The sequence below is a fragment of the Hemicordylus capensis genome, chromosome 2 (genome assembly GCF_027244095.1).
Source record: "Hemicordylus capensis ecotype Gifberg chromosome 2, rHemCap1.1.pri, whole genome shotgun sequence".
NCBI lineage: Eukaryota > Metazoa > Chordata > Lepidosauria > Squamata > Cordylidae > Hemicordylus > Hemicordylus capensis.
This window is the reverse complement of record NC_069658.1, coordinates 188,746,746-188,763,089: the sequence shown is the minus strand read 5'-3', so window position 1 is coordinate 188,763,089 and position 16,344 is coordinate 188,746,746. Positions and strand designations below refer to the sequence as shown.

General features: G+C 48.0%; 1 protein-coding gene across 2 annotated transcripts in view; it reads right to left on the bottom strand.

Annotated features, from left to right (window-relative positions):
• Positions 1-14,253, bottom strand: part of LOC128341616 (leucine-rich repeat neuronal protein 1-like) — a 31,044-nt gene extending 16,791 nt beyond the window's left edge. The window contains exon 1 of one of the 2 annotated variants that reach the window (XM_053287948.1): positions 14,135-14,253. The gene's annotated coding sequence lies outside the window, so the exon portion shown is untranslated. Of the gene's footprint in view, positions 1-10,923; positions 10,943-14,134 lie in introns of those variants that run through there. The other variant, XM_053287949.1, reaches the window with a different exon arrangement.
• Between the last annotated feature and the right edge of the window lie 2,091 nt (positions 14,254-16,344).

Genomic DNA, 16,344 nt, shown 5'->3' with positions numbered 1-16,344 from the left:
GTGATTTAGAAACCTGAAATAAAAAAGCGTCTCTACTTGCTAAAATGTTGATATTTGAGTCAACTGTAAAGTGTAATCTGGAATATTTGAAAGAGGTTTTATACACCTTTCCCTGAAAACAGAGGGCCCAAAGTGCTTGATACTCCCATGCCACTTAGAAAGCTGAAAGATTTTCCAAGCCAAGTAACTGAAACCATACACATGTGGTTCAAGGTACCCTGATAATTGGAGGAGTCCAAACATGGAGCACTAGTACATCTGTCCTGTGACATGGAAGGTATGCAGGGGTGTCCTGCAAATGGTTTATGCATGAGTAGAAATGTGTCATTTTGTATTCCAATAGCCAAGTCATCATGTTTACTATCGAAAGAAAAAGCAAAGAAAACATCATATTTACATCTGATAGTCAAAAGTCAGGACGCGAAGTTGGCTTCATGGCAGAAGTCAGCGTAGAGAAAGCAAAACGAGACATGAGATCATGGGGGTTGTTTGACTTTGGCAGTTTCAGTTTAGTTGTTTATTTACGATCTTAGATCAAACATTTTGACTTTGGCAGTTCTGTTGCTCCTTTGCAGCCCTGAATCTACTTTGGGAAGACTTTCTACAGTAAGCAGGGAAATGGATCCGTGCTGTCATTTACTAGTGTACCTACACACATAATGCTGAAAAAAACAATTCCACTGATTGTGTCACAAAGGAGCTGATCTCCCCCAAAGCCCTTGAAGACAGAGGCAGGATCTAAATCCAAAGAATATGAAATAAAATCTAGTGCTCTGGATCACCAGCACTCAGGAGGAGGATGCTATCTCGTTATCCGTTTGAAACCAAACATCATGTATAATGAGCAATTATAAATGTTTTAATGAAAGAATCTGCAAATAGGCAGTGATGATGGCAGGGGACTGCCTGTCTCTGCTGAAAGAAGTGGCTAAAGCAGAGTAACCAGCTGTTTAACGTCTTGCGCGTTAAACACATCCTACTCCAGGGGTTTCATTGTCCAAAGGAGGGTTTCATCATTTGGGAACATCTTTGCCCTGATGCCAATCCAGAGGAGGGGGGGGGAAACAGCTGCTAGGAGACGTTTCAAAGCCTGAGCAGTGAGGACTCTGCAGAGGGTGCTTGCAAGGATTCTGGGTCTGCAGCAGACAAATAACCCCACAGCCCTGGAAGCCACTAATTCACTTACCCTGATCACCTGCTCTTTTTTCAAACTATTCTTTAAATAAATAAGAAACTTAAAGGGAGGGGGAAGCTTTCTTTCCTTTAAAGCAACAACAACAACAACTCCACGAGTAAAAACAAAAGCCAGTGGCTGACATCCCAAGGAAATTCTCATGCTTCTAAGGACTTCACAAGGGTGCAGCTCCCTCTGTCTCCTGTGCAAGCACAGCTGCACAAGAGCCCTGGGCTCTAGATGGGCTCTACAACAGCAGGAACACGTCACTAACTAACCCTCCTTGATGTGGAGCACTCTAAGGGCTCTGGTGCAAGTGCGTTCGCCCAGGGGGACATAGGAACATAGGAAGCGGCCATAGACTGAGTCAGACCCTTGGTCCATCTAGCTCAGTATTGTCTACCCAGACTGGCAGCAGCTTCTCCAAGGTTGCAGGCAGGAGTCTCTCCCAGCCCTGTCTTGGAGATGCTGCCAGGGAGGGAACTTGGAACCTTCTGCTCTTCCCAGAGCGGCTTCATCCCCTGAGGGGAATATCTTGCAGTGCTCACACATCAAGTCTCCCATTCAGATGCAACCAGGGCAGACCCTGCTGAGCTATGGGGACAAGTCATGCTTGCTACCACAAAATCAGTGGGGCAGAGGGAGTTGCATGGGGGTGCCTGTTGTGACCCTGTAGCCCCTTGAAGCAAGGGCATAGCTACAACTGAACGGGGGGGGGCGGGGAGACCAGAGGTGCAGCTAAGTAATGTTGGAGCCTGGACCTAAAGGTCTTTGGAAGCCACCACCCCCCTCCGCAAGGAAAGCATCCTCCTCATACACACACATGGTGACACACCCAGTATTTTTAACTCATGGGGTTTTGAGGGCACAAACAGCAACTGAACTCACGAGAATGTAAAAATAAGAAACGGTTCTGTTTATGCAAATATGCATGAGCAGAAACATTTTCCAGTGCAGTGCAGTCCCGTGCGGTATGGCACGACCACACCACTCAGGGCAGACTCAAGAGGATTGGGGGGCCCCCAGGGGGTGCAGAGGCCCTGGACTTCAGCCTGGAAGTTCAGGGGTCAGAGTGACTCTTGAGCGGGGGGCACATGTCTCTAGGCCAGGTTCCCTAGCTGTGGTCCTCCAGGTGTTGCTGAACTACAGCACCGCCCCCAGCTACAATTTGTGGCTGGGGGTGATGGGAGTTGTAGTTCAGCTGCATCTGGAGGGCCACAGGCTGGGAATCCCTGCTCTAGGCCCTTGAAGGAAGGGGGCCCTCCAGCTGGGTGATCGCTTGTTCTTTGCTCTCCCTCTTGTGCCTCTCTGAAGATGAGAGTGGGGAGGGTAGGGCCCCCTCTTTGCTTTTGGTCCTCGGGCTGCCTACTCCAACTTTGCTATGTGTCTGCCCAGGGGTGTAGCTAGGGAAGAGGCAGCCCGTTTTCACCCCCCTCCTCCCGACAGCCCCTGGGAAATAATGAAGAAAATAGGGAGGGGTGGAGCTGGGGCCCCCCCGGGTTCTTTCAACCCACCTGCTCAATTATAGCTACTCCCCTGCATCTGCCTAGACATGTGAGTGCTTTGTGAAGAGGTCAGCCAGTGAAACCTGGGAGAGTTGGGAAATAGGAGAAAGGACACTTTATCCATCTATCCATGGGTGTTTGGGGAAAGAAAGATAAAAAGGACCAATGCAAACTGATGGCTTTTAGGAAGCTGGTTAAAACTTTGTTTTACTAGCAGGGCTGCCGACGGAGGTTGATTGTTCACTCTCTGACTGCACTAGTCATCAGGGGTTCAGGATTTCAGTTTTTATGATGTTCTGATTTTAATGATAGCTGCTATCTTTCTTGGGCCCATTGTGAAGAAGAGTGGGATTTAAATATAACTTAAAAACAAGCAAACACATTTGAATCTAATGAAATTTGAAGGCTGTCTTGGGTAGATTTTCTACGAAAAGCAGACAGCACTTCTGGTTCTCTCCCTCCCCTGCTTCGGATGGAGTACAATGTGATCAAAATAAGAGCAGAAGGGGGCCATGACTTCTTGTCTGCTTCTTGTGAGAAACACTGGCAGCCCAGGATTTCTTTGCAGCCAAAGCAGAGTACCAAATGTTGCCCCCTCCTTCCACCCCACAAACAAGAGCAGTGGTGATAACCACCACTCACCTCTGTGGCTGCCACCTCCTCCTTAACAGAGGCAATGGCCCCCAATGTTAAACATGCATAACCTCTCTCCTTGTTTGCTACTGGCCTGATCATGGGAAGTGAGAAGAAGTGGAAGAAGCAATGAGGAGAGGGCACTAGAGTACTGCAGGTGCTCTATAGAGTAGCTCCAGTACTCTTTGGAAGGATGTTACACTAATGTCCTTTCCTCACCGCATAAAGAGCAGATGGTAGACTGTGCCAGCTGGTCAAAGAGTCAAAAGATAGATAGCGTACATCAGGTAAGAGATTCAGCGTATAGGTGTTTATATGCCAGTGCCAGAAGCCTTCGAGCCAAGAGGGGTGAGCTGGAGTGCTTGGTTGCTAACACAGAAATAGATATAGTGGGCATAACAGAAACATGGTGGGACAGTGAGAACCAGTGGGACACTGTAATCCCTGGGTATAAACTCTATAGAAAGGACAGGGAGGGGCGCCTTGGAGGAGGGGTAGCACTGTATGTTAAAGAAGGGATAGAATCTAACAAGCTAGAAAACCTAGGAGGACAGGAGTCCTCCACAGAGACCCTGTGGGTGACAATACAAGGCCTGAAAGGGAACATGCTACTGGGGACGTGCTATCACCCTCCTGATCATAATGCCGACAGTGACTGGGAGTTGCAGCAGGAAATCAGGGAGGTGTCAAGGAGAGGCAGGGCTGTAATCATGGGTGACTTCAATTACCCATGTATAGACTGGGTAAATTCACAGTCAGGTCATGACAAAGAGGTCAAATTTCTAGATACGCTAAATGACTGTGCCCTAGAACAGTTGGTCTTGGAACCGACCAGAGAGAAGGCAACCTTGGACTTAATTCTGAGTGGCACCCAGGACCTGGTGCGTGATGTCAGTGTCATCGACCCTTTAGGGAACAGTGACCATAGTGCCATCAAATTCAGCATACATGTGGGGAGAGGATCACCAAGAAAGTCTAACACAGACATTTTGAATTTCAGAAGAGGAAACTTCACTAAAATGAGGAGTATGGTAAAAAGAAAGCTGAAAGGGAAAATCAGAAGAGTCACTTCGCTCCAGAGTGCATGGAGTTTACTCAAAACCACAATACTAGAAGCCCAGTTAGATTGTATACTCAAAAAGAGGAAAGGTACCACTAAGTCCAGGAAGATGCCAGCATAGCTAACGGGTACTGTCAAGGAAGCCATAAAAGGGAAGATTACTTTCTTCTGAAATTGGAAGGCCTGTCCAAATGAAGAGAACAAGAAGGAACACAAACTCTGGCAAAAGAAATGCAAGGCAACAATAAGGGAGGTGAAAAGAGAGTTTGAGGAACATTTAGCTAAAAGCATCAAGGGGAATAACAAAAACTTCTTTAAATACATCAGAAGCAGGAAACCTGCCAGAGAGGCAGTTGGACCATTAGACAATGAGGGAGTGAAAGGAATTATTAAGGAGGAAATGGAGGTTGCAGAGAAGCTAAATGAGTTCTTTGCGTCTGTCTTCATGGCAGAGGATACTGAGCATATACCTGTTCCTGAACCAGGCTTTTTGGGGATGGCGGCTAAAGAACTGAGCCAGATAGGAGTAATGAGAGATGATGTTCTAAACTGTCTGGAAAAACTGAAAACTAACAAATCACCAGGGCTGAATGGCATCCATCCAAGAGTCCTCAAAGAACTCAAATGTGAAATTGCCGACCTCCTTGCTAAAATATATAACTTATCCCTGCAATCAGGTTCTGTACCAGAGGACTGGAGAGTAGCAAATGTAACACCAATTTTCAAGAAGGGATCCAGGGGTTATCCGGGAAATTACAGGCCGGTTAGCTTAACATCCGTTCCAGGCAAATTGATGGAAAACATCCTCAAGGATAAAATTGTAAAGCACATAAAAGAACAGGCCCTGCTGGGAGTGAACCAGCATGGGTTCCGCAAAAGTAAATCTTGCCTCACCAACCTTTTGGAGTTCTTTGAGAGTGTCAACAAGTGTGTGTATCAAGGTGATCCAGTTGACATCGTATACCTGGACTTCCAAAAAGCTTTTGACAAAGTTCCTCATCAAAGACTCCTGAGGAAACTTAGTGGTCATGGGATAAGGGGACAAGTACATGTGTGGATTGCTAACTGGTTGAAAGACAGGAAACAGGGTAGATATAAATGGAGAGTTTTCACAATGGAGGGAAGTAAGAAGTGGGGTCCCCCAGGGATCTGTACTGGGACCGGTGCTTTTTAATTTATTCATAAATGATCTAGAAGTAGGAGTAAGCAGTGAGGTGGCCAGATTTGCAGATGATACCAAACTCTTTCGGGTAGTGAAATCCATAACTGATTGTGAAGAGCTCCAAAAGGATCTCTCCAAAATGGGTGAGTGGGCGACAAAGTGGCAGACGCGGTTCAATGTTGGCAAGTGTAAAGTGATGCGCATTGGGACGAAGAACCCCAACTTCAAGTACATGCTGATGGGATCTGAGCTGTCGGTGACTGACCAGGAGCGGGATCTTGGGGTTGTGGTGGACAGCTCGTTGAAAGTGTCAACTCAATGTGCGGCAGCTGTTAAAAAGGCCAATTCCATGCTAGGGATCATTAGGAAGGGGATTGAAAATAAAACTGCTGATATTATAATGCCCTTATACAAAACTATGGTGTGGCCACACCTGGAGTACTGCGTACAATTCTGGTCACCACATCTAAAAAAGGACATTGTAGAACTGGAAAAGGTGCAGAAGAGGGCAACCAAGATGATCAGGGGCCTAGAGCACCTTTCTTATGAGGCAAGACTACAACACCCGGGGCTTCTTAGTTTAGAAAAAAGATGACTGCGGGGAGACATGATAGAGGTCTATAAAATCATGCATGGGGTGGAGAAAGTGGATCGAGAGAAATTCTTCTCCCTCTCCCATAACACTAGAACCAGGGTTCATCCCATGAAACTGATTGCCAGGAAATCTAGGACCAGCAAACGGAAATACTTTTTCACACAACGCATAATCAACTTGTGGAATTCTCTGCCATGAGATGTGGTGACAGCCAACAACCTGGATGGCTTTAAGAGGGGTTTGGATAATTTCATGGAGGAGAGGTCTATTGACGGCTACTAGTCAGAGGGCTGTAGGCCACCTCCATCCTTGGGGGTGTGGTGCCTCTGGGTACCAGTTGTGGGGGAGTAACAGCAGGAGAGAGGGCATGCCCTCAACTCCTGTCTGTGGCTTCCAGCGGCATCTGGTGGGCCACTGTGCGAAACGGGATGCTGGACTAGATGGGGCTTGGGCCTGATCCATCAGGGCTGTTCTTATGTTCTCCATTTCCTCTTCAACTTTCTCCCCCTTCTCATTAAGAGCCCAGCAGCAAATAAAGGAAGGAGCAGTTGCCACAGAGGAGGAAGAGGAAGAAGAAGAGGAAGTGAGGAGCTGCTTGAATGGTGGGGGGCAGCAGTAGGAGGCAGGTGAGGCACCAAGGGCAGTGGAGAGCATCTTGCTGTTCCGCTTGCTGGGAAGGACCACCTCTGTGGGGAAATCAGTGAAGGGTTTTCCCCTCACTGGATGGATGCAGAGTGGGGTGGAACAGGCATGCTTCTACTACTCCCCTCTGTCTCTCACTGGGTGTCCATTGCTGTGTAAAACTGCTGAGGACTGATTTAAACCAAGCAGCTCCCCCCACACTTGGAGGTCACTTCACAAAGCAGCATCTCCCTGGCAGCCCTTGCCTCTCCACCATGCCACGGACAGCCACAGGGCTTTAGCAGCACTACCTTTCTGGCCCTACCATACAAACATCCTTGGTGCTACCTGAGATAGCACCTTCAAAAAGAGATCCCCACAATGCCAGCTGTGCATATGCTGAGTGCACTTCAGAATCAGCAGCGATGTAGGAAGATGCTGAAAAGCATAATCTCATACTGCGCAGGAGGAGGCAATGGTAAACCCCTCCTATATTCTACCAAAGACAACCACAGGGCTCTGTGGACGCCAGGAGTCAAAATCAACTTGACGGCACACTTCAGTTGCTGCAAGACTGTGCCCCCTGCTGTTTCTGTTTTCAATGCGACTTGCCTGAACGGAGGCATTTTGCTGCTCTTGAGCAGCTAGTCTGGAAAGCGCACGGCCCGCAAGGTGGCAAAACAGCTTGAGCTTTGTAGATCAGTTGTCCCCACCCTATCTGTCCAATCATAAACCCTAAGCAGTTCCATCTGATCATCTCATAACTACTTCTGTGCTGCCCGATCGCAGGGATACCAGTGTGAGGCCTCAGGCAGTCTGGGATACCCTTTGAAGGGTCCCAGAGCATGGTCCGAGTGCACACATGAAACAAGTCACCTTGCTAAAGTTGAGCAATTCTAGAGCTGGTCAGTGCCTGGACGGATCGCTGCCTGGGAATCCTATGGTGCCTGGGGTTTGATGATGAAAGCAAGGATATAAATGTAAGGTCTTGGAGAGACCACATCACTCCTTTATTGATGGAGCTACACTGGCTGCCAATAGGGTTTTTTTCCAGGCAAAATACAAAGCGCTAGTTATAACTTATAAAGCCCTAAACGGCTGAGGCCCTGGGTATTTAAGAGAGCATCTCCTTCACTATGAGCCCCACTGCCCATTGAGGTCATCTGAGGAGGTCCGTCTCCAGTTACCACCAACTCGTCTGGTAACTGGAGAGACGGGTTTTCTTGGCCACTGCCCCGAGATTGTGGAATGCGATCCCTGCTGAGATACGATCCTCCCCATCTCTGGCAATTTTTTTTTTTTAAATTAATAAATCTGAAAACCCATCTTTTCACCCAAGCTTTCTTAGCTGTTTAAAACTGTCTGTTTTAATATTATGGTTGATTCAAAATTGTTGAACTGTTTTAACTTTGTATATGTATTTTAATTGTTTTATGTTAACCGCCCAGAGATGAAAGTTTGGGTGGTATATAAGTTTGATTAATAGATAAATGAATGAATGATTGAAAATATTATGGAAGTCTCCTGACTTTTATCCTCCTTAAGGAACTCTCCAAGAGAACAGAACCTAATTCTGAACTAGGATTTAGTCTGTTATCCTCCAACATTTCATGGATGGAAATATGGACATGTGTCCAACACTCCGATCTTCATAACCAAGATCACTGCCTCAGCAGCCCTTTCCTAATGCATGTTACCTGAAGGCTCTATTTTGTATGCTATATTCATTTCTCTGCAACTGCTTGTCTTCCACTGGTTTAAAAGTCACCGCAGCATTTGATTAAAGATATACTAGGCAAAACTAATTGTCCTATACTCTCTTATCAGTGGTTTGAAAGGTGCCTCAGCAGCTGCAGTGTGAAAAATGCCAGACGGCACACGGCACGGTGTGTTTGTGTTTGTGTGTAACTGATGTGAATTCTAGAGAGGAAAGCTGCATCTACCCCAAGTGCAGAGATTTTACTTCTAGAAATTTTGGGGAGGGAGATAAACCCTGAAGAATTACAGCTGTACTAGCATATCAGACGTCTTCTTCTTTTCAAGCATCACATATTGCCAAAAAGCAAAAATAAGGACAAAACAGGGACAGTGATTTTCCAGGGACAGGTACCAGAAAATAGGGATGGTTCCTGGGAAATAGGGACCGTTGAAGCCTATTGAACTTGTTCCTGATGACAAGAAGATGCAGTTTCCAGAATATATGAAGGAAATCAATCTGAACATGCCCTTCCTTCACTCCTGAGAAGTTGGACTGGCTCTTCCGTGAGGCGAACTGGGGCAATGGCCTCAAGTGCTGAGTGTGCCATGGGGTGGCGAGTGCAGGTACCCCACCCCTTGCTGCAGGCGTTGCCTCCAGCCAATGCACTGCTGACTCCCCCTCCCAAGGTGCACTCTGGCTGTCCACTTGCCACTGCTGTCACTGCTGCCGCCACTGTTCCTGCCACAGCATCCAGCTTACCTGCTCAACATTCACCTGCTGCTTTGGTCTCCCCAGGACTGCACTTGTCTTCTCCATTTGCTGGAGGAGATGAAGCTGGAGAAGCAGACTGATGCTGCAGGAGTGGGGGCGGCAGGTGATGGATGTGTGGTGGGCTGGTGAGCAGGTGGGAGGAGCAACAGCAATTACTGTGGTAGTCTTGGGTAGACAGAATGTACCTGGGGAGGAGGGAAGGGGCGGCAGCGGACTCCAGCCGAAGGAGTGGGGCTGGCGGGGGAGGGCATCAATTTGTGCCTTGCCTCGGGCACCCAAATAATTTGGGCTGCTCCTCACATACCTGGGGACAAGCTTGAGGATGTGGCATCCCAGTTGGTTTTGAACCCTGACACTTTCCCCTTTTAGAAATGAAGAAATTCCCTGGGAAAGATTTCAGAATCTTACCCCCCCCCCAAAAAAAAAATCACAGCCAACCATACTGATCTATTAAAAACAACTCCCAAAGCTACATACATGTATTATTCACTGGTGGCTTCAGGGATATTGCAACTCAAGCATTATGTTCAGTTTGGAGAGGAACATTTCAGATCTGGGGGGTCTCAATATTCTATGGGAGCTTCCCTGTGGAGGTGTAATAACCTTCTTCCTGATCTGTCACTCACTCTCCTTCTCCCTGTCTATTGCACTTCAATAAGAATCTCTAGCGCATTTTACAGAAAAAGGGTGCCAGTGCATCAGCTGAACTCCTGACCTGGTTAGTCCTAGTTTTAGTTGTCTGAAGCAAAAAAGATGAAATGACGACTCCCTTGTTCTGAATCAGTGCTCATTATTTTAAGCCGAGGCAGAGTTAGAGAATGGAGAGAAGAGATGGTACCTTCATGGAAACTGTAGTCTAGAGCAACTGATTTCTGTTGTTCCATGGTAAAGCCAGTCCTGCCTGGGGTCCTAGAAGCCTTTGCTGATGTACTGGGGCCTCCTGCTAGCACCAGCTCCACAGTTACCCTGGAAGAGGCTCAGTTTGCTTCTTGATCTGTGGGGAACTTGGGTTGAAAAAAGTCCAAACCCTCATGCTCCAAAATAAGAATGTGAAAATAATTGGAGGATGGGGAAAGAAAGTAAGGGGACTCATTGTGATGCTTATTGCTGTGATGTGTACTGCTGCAGTAATGGCCAAATAAGCCAAAATAAGCAAAAATGCTACAGTAATTGCCATATAAGCAAAAATGTGTCTGGGGATGATGGGAGATGTGGTCTCGGGACATCTCGGGACTCAAGGCTGGGGACTAGTGTTCCCTCTAACAGGGATTCCCAGATGTTGTTGGCTACAACTCCCAGAATCCCCAGCTACAATGGCTTGGGGATTATGGGAGTTGTAGTCAACATCTGGGGATCCCTGTTAGAGGGAACACTGCTGGGGACACCTACCTTATAATGATTGAGTGAGGCCCAACTTGTTGTTGTTGTTGTTCATTCAATTTCTATACCGCCCTTCCAAAAATGGCTCAGGGTGGTTTACATAGAGAAATAACAAACAAATAAGATTGATCCCTGTCCCCAAAGGGCTCACAATCTAAAAAGAAACAGAAGACAGACACCAGCAACGGTCACTGGAAGTACTGTGCTGGGGATGGATAGGGCCAGTTACTCTCCCCCTGCTAAATAAAGAGAATCACCAAGGTAAAAGGTGCCTCTTTGCCCAGTTAGGAGGGGTATCAGCTTGTTGTCAGCCTTTTGCCTACTTGCAGTCATGGAGCATCCTCTCTTTGCCACACTTCTGATCCAGGGAGTTTAGGATGACCCCCTTCCGGCATGCCCCTCTTCAGCAACCAGTTTTGCTTAACAGAGCCTCTCTTTTGGATTGAGCAAAGCCAGCCACGTTGACTCCATACAGTGATTCTGTCCTACAAACACTGTGATAAAGCCAAAAGGGCTATTTAATTCCCTCATTGTCAACCCCCTTGGCAGAATAAGCACCTCTGCTACACACTGCCATTTGTCTGTGTCTTAGATTGTGCGTAGGAATGAGCGGCCAAGATAAGAGCAGAACTCTGTCAGAGCTTCTTTTGCCTGTGTTCCAGCTTAGGTGAAAGTGACTGAGGGCATTATAGTTTTTTGGGGGAGAGAGGAAGATTCTTGGGATCAGGGACCACATCTGGCTTTTGGATCTCCAGTAGCCTGTTACTCTTGTTTGCTAATTGCTACCAATCAAGGGACTGTTTTAGTATCTCGGGCATTTGCAGGACCAACTGGCCTTTCTATGCTGACTGCCTTTTTTCCATTTTGTATTTTATTGCTGTGGTTTTGTTATGATATTTGGGCTTTTAACTATTTACGTCATCTTGAGTGGGTGGGCTGGAAAGGCAACTTACAGGTATTACGATAAACAGATTAAAATGGTGCCACACAGAAAGCAAGATACAGTTGATTGGGGGATCTGACTGAGACTTAGTGCAGAAAAAGCAAATCAGTACATTAAAATAATAATAAAAAGGGGAAACAATGATATGGTTTTCAGAAGCAGAGCAGGGATACTTGCAGAACTATGGAGTTGGAGGGCACCTTGAGAAATGTGCCATTCTGCACTGAGTTAAGATAATTTCATTCTAAACCTTTTGAGATGGATTTCATCCAGTGTGCCTCCAGCACTGAGGACGGATTTTTGCTGAAGGAAAGTTGGCTTGCTATTTATTAGTCTCTCTGGTGTTTGGTACCCAAGCTTCTTCCCCGTCGTTGACCCCTAGGTGGCCTCAGGGAGCACTGCTCGCCTTCTCTGCACATTATTTCACAAGAATCATTTTTTTTCTGCACAAAAGCATCTTTCATCACTTTTCTCGTCCCTGATGAAAACTGTCCAGTACCTTTAACTTTTCCTCCTAGCTTTTGATTTCAGAGCTCCTCCTTTCCTGAACCCATTCTGATTTATCCAGACCATAACTCCTCTCTGGACCATATCTGATCTATATGGTTTCTTTTCCTATCGGGGAGAGACCCCAAAACTAAACTGTGTAGGAGAGGATCTAGAAAATTAATCATAAATGTGACCTGTCACATCAGAAGGGGAGGAAGAAAGGAGGCCATGGGGGGAAATGGATGGCAAATCAAGAAAGACTGATTGGATGGCAATATTAACTAAAACACAAATGGGTCAAATGGAGGAGGATTCCCTACAAAACCTTTCACAGTGGGATGAACAGAAGGAACGTCTGATCGTCAGAGGCAGACAGACAACTTGTTTATTCAGTGAGCCTCCAATTATTTTTGTCTGCTTGAGAGAGAGCATGGCTAGCTTTATGTCTGTGTGTCTAAGCTGTCTGTTTCTCTCCTTTTAAAGTCTCTCTCCCTCTCTAATGGGATTGCAGCCCCCTCCCGGAAGGTCACCTCTGGAAAAGAACCAGTCTTTAGCAAAGGACAGGCTTTGCCCTTTATGCCCTGAGCAGTGGAATTAGTGTTCCATTTCTTTGTAACACGTGCGGCATGATTGGAGGGCAAAACTGAAAAGTAGAGGGGAAAGGGCTAGCTCCTACAGAAGTAGAAGACCAAGACCAATGGACTCATCCAAAAATAACAGGTAGCCATGTTGGTCCATTAGAAGGAAACAAACTCCAGAGTTAGGACCAACTAATATGGGACAAAGTTATAGGTGGCAAGGCTGGGCTTAATAAAAGTTATTTCCTGGCTGTGGCTCTACGACTTGCACCATCTCTCAGAACTATGCAACATCCTAAGGAGCTGGACATGGGCCCAGTTTCCATTTGATAGACATGCTCTTTCAGTGACTCTTGCCCATGAACCAGAGTCTCTTGCCTATGTGCACAACTATCCTAACAGGCAATCCTGGAGCTCCGACACAACTTTGGAGTCCCAGTCCGGACAATTACCTTTGTTTCTCCATCAAAACCACTTCCTCTCCACAAGCTGCAATAAGGACTGGATTGTCCATGAAGCATGTCCTGATGTCCTGCTATTTTAGAGCTGGGCCTGGAGGCAGGGAGTGGGGTGAGTTTGCCATTCGGTTCACCAGAACATACATTACAGCAGAGTGAAGTTAGAGCTACTGCAATACCTGCCGGCAGTTGCGGCAACATGGGCTGGAATGCATTTGGGGGCTCTTCAGCTAGTCTCGAGCACTCGGGGTTGAATCTGGGGAGGATGTGTTACTGGCTACTAAATGGGCAACATAGATCCTGTAGTGCTGACCAGGTGTGGGGGGGGGAGGAGGAGGAGGAGAAGGAGAGGGATCAAACTGCAACCTATTTTTAAAAGTGAGTTTCCTGCGCATTTCTATACTGAAACAAGAGGATAGGAGTCATTGTACTCTATGAGATCCTGCCAATTCCGGAGTCCCCGGGTTCCCACCAACCTTACTGGCTATGGGATCCCAACACAATTTTAGCTTCCAGTCCTGCTTCACCCAACTGCCTTGACTCTTCTTTGGGCGCAGTCTAGGATAGACCCCAGAAGTGATTTTGCCCCATCTCAAGTGCAGACACTTTTCACCCCAAACAAACAAATCACCCCCGGGGCTGTTTCATCCAGTGCTGAGAGTCCATTATGAGGTTGGGTCTGACCTGGTCAGTCTGCAAGCAAGCTGGAGTCCCTGGGCTATAGCCCCAGTCTGAGGTCAAAAGTGGGACCTTTTGGTGGTAGAAAGAAGGTGGGCTGGGAGCTAGGCACCCCTAGGTTTTATCTGTGGGAACAGGAGGAGAAGAGGGGCTGGTGCAGATAGTTGGCTGTATGTATCAAAGGGGTGGGTGAACCAAAAGTCCAGATGGGCGGGAAGGATATGATGCTGGGATCAGGGAAGGGGCGCTGAGGAATTAGGTCAGTACAGAGGACGAGAGGAAACCGGGAAACTTTCCGCCTAGCTGCTTCCCGCTCCCACCTCCTGCATCCCGTCTCCCCCAGCAACCGCATCCTTGGCGCTAGGATGTGGTACTCCGGCTCACTCACCCGCTGCTGTGTCCGCCGCTGAGCTGGGGCTGGGTTTCTCTCGCTGGGGTCGGTACCCAACTCCGGATGCTCGCTGTCACGCTCTGAAGTCCCAGCTTCGGGAAGGGGCGGGGGGGGGGGTAGGGAGACCGGTGTGGGGCCCGCCCATTTCAGGGGATGACCGACAGCTCTTCCCGGCCAATGGGGAGACGAGGGGCCGCCCAGATGGAGATCGCCGCTTGGTGGGGTGGGCAGGGGACAGGGATGATGTCATGATGGATGGAGGAGGGATGCAGGATGGTCTTGGGGTGATATTGGGAGCAACTTCACCCTCTCTCTGCCCCGCCCTCCTCCTTCTGGGAAGGGGTGTGCTGCCGTTCTTAGCTGGGCTGGGTATTGGACAGGATGACGCCTCCCCTCGCTTATGGGGCTCTGCGAGCAGTGCGGGGCTTCGCTTGCGGCTGAGGGCCAGCCAGGGCACCGTGCTGGGAAGAAATGGGCCTGTTAGACTTGAGGAACAGACTGAAAGAAAAGAAAGCGGAGATGTCTGGGCAAGGACAGATCATGATGCCCCCCAAGAAAGTAATTGCGAGCAGCTTCTCAGGTGGGGGTTAGTAGCGAAGGCTGCAATCTTCCCGCCCACACTCTTGCCCTTGGCAGGAAGCCCCAATGAAGCGCGTAGTAGGGAGCTGACTTCTTCTAACAAACATGGAGAGGAGGACTGCTCCGACAGCGAGCCAGCTGCGTGAGAAGAGAGCCAGTCAGGCGATCCCAGGTTCGAATCTCACCTCAGCTGTGAACTCACTAGAGGGCGTCATCAGGCCAACTGCTCATATGCCTCAGCCAGCTCCCCCACTTGCAACGGGGAGGGGGGGAGGAGTAATATGTGGCCTGCCTTACAGGACTGTTGGAAGGATCACTGAGAGAGTGTATGCCAAGTGCTTTGGACACTTCGAATGTGGTACATCAAGGTGACCTCTTCTTCGCTCCAAAGGGACCCGATGAAAGCCTTGTTTAATTATTGGGTTGGGAAGAGGGGTGTGTGTGTGCAAGGATTCCTGAGTTCTCTAGCCCCACATGCGCCCTTGTGCCCCCATGTTGACTAGTCATGAATAGGTTTGAGGAAGAGGTTGACAGTGAGTATTGTCAACTCCTGAGGGGCCAAAGAGTCTGCATCTCTGAGAAGAGACTGTCTTCAAGGTCAGGGAAGTAGCTATAATTGAACATGGGGCCCAAATGTCCCTGAGCCCCTGAGGGGAGGGTGGGAGCTCCTTGCTCTCCCCATCCTGCCTCAACAAAGAAGGCGCTGGGAGGGTGGGTGGGTGGGAGGCAGGGGCCCTTCCTCACTTTTGGTCCCAGGACCCACTCCAACCTTGTGATGGCCCTCCCTGATGCCTTGATGGGTTTGGTCAAGTAAGGGGGTGAGAGGCTGGGAAAAGAGATTCCTGGGTCCATTCCCAGACTCACGAGCTCTGAGTCACTGGTTAAACTTACCAGAAATGTAGAGAATGAGAACAAGGACCCTGATGATGACATCTGGCAATTTATAGAAACATATCCAGCTCTTGGTACCTGTGGGATTGGTGGTGAGGGTGAGGTTGGAGGTGATTTCATATAGATTATGTCACCAAATATGGAGATTTCCCCCCACACACACCTCTTTATGAGGGGCATGATGGGAAGGATTCCTATCAGGATCGTTGAGATGATGAGACAATATGGCAAGGACTCATCCTTTTTAAAGGGCCGGTCAGCATTTGGTATGTCTTTAATCAATAAAACAGTAATCATCAAACCCAAGGGGTGTCATGGTGGAAGGAATTGGAAGCAGGGGGTGGGGCAGAGCTGAGGGGCAGTATATCAAGTTGCCTCTCTCTTTTCTAAGGAAGTGAGATTGGGTGTATCTGTGTGGGCGATTGCAAGATGGGGGGCCGCTGTGGTCTCCAAACATGCATATTATTTGGCCTCCCAAGCTGAGCCCCTCCCAAGTGGTCCGGCTCCATTACACAGCTGGCACCGCCCACCGGGAAGAGCCTCCCAGCTGAGATGATGCGACTGTATTCAGTCACAGCACTGGATTTAGATGTTGCATATAAACATGTACAAAATAAGAAAGGTGCCATATTAAAACACGGATCCTTCTTTCTTTAAAAAAAACAAAAAACAAACAACCACTTGAAAACATTTCCCTTTCCCTTTTGTTCATTTACACATCTGCCGTTTGCCTTTCA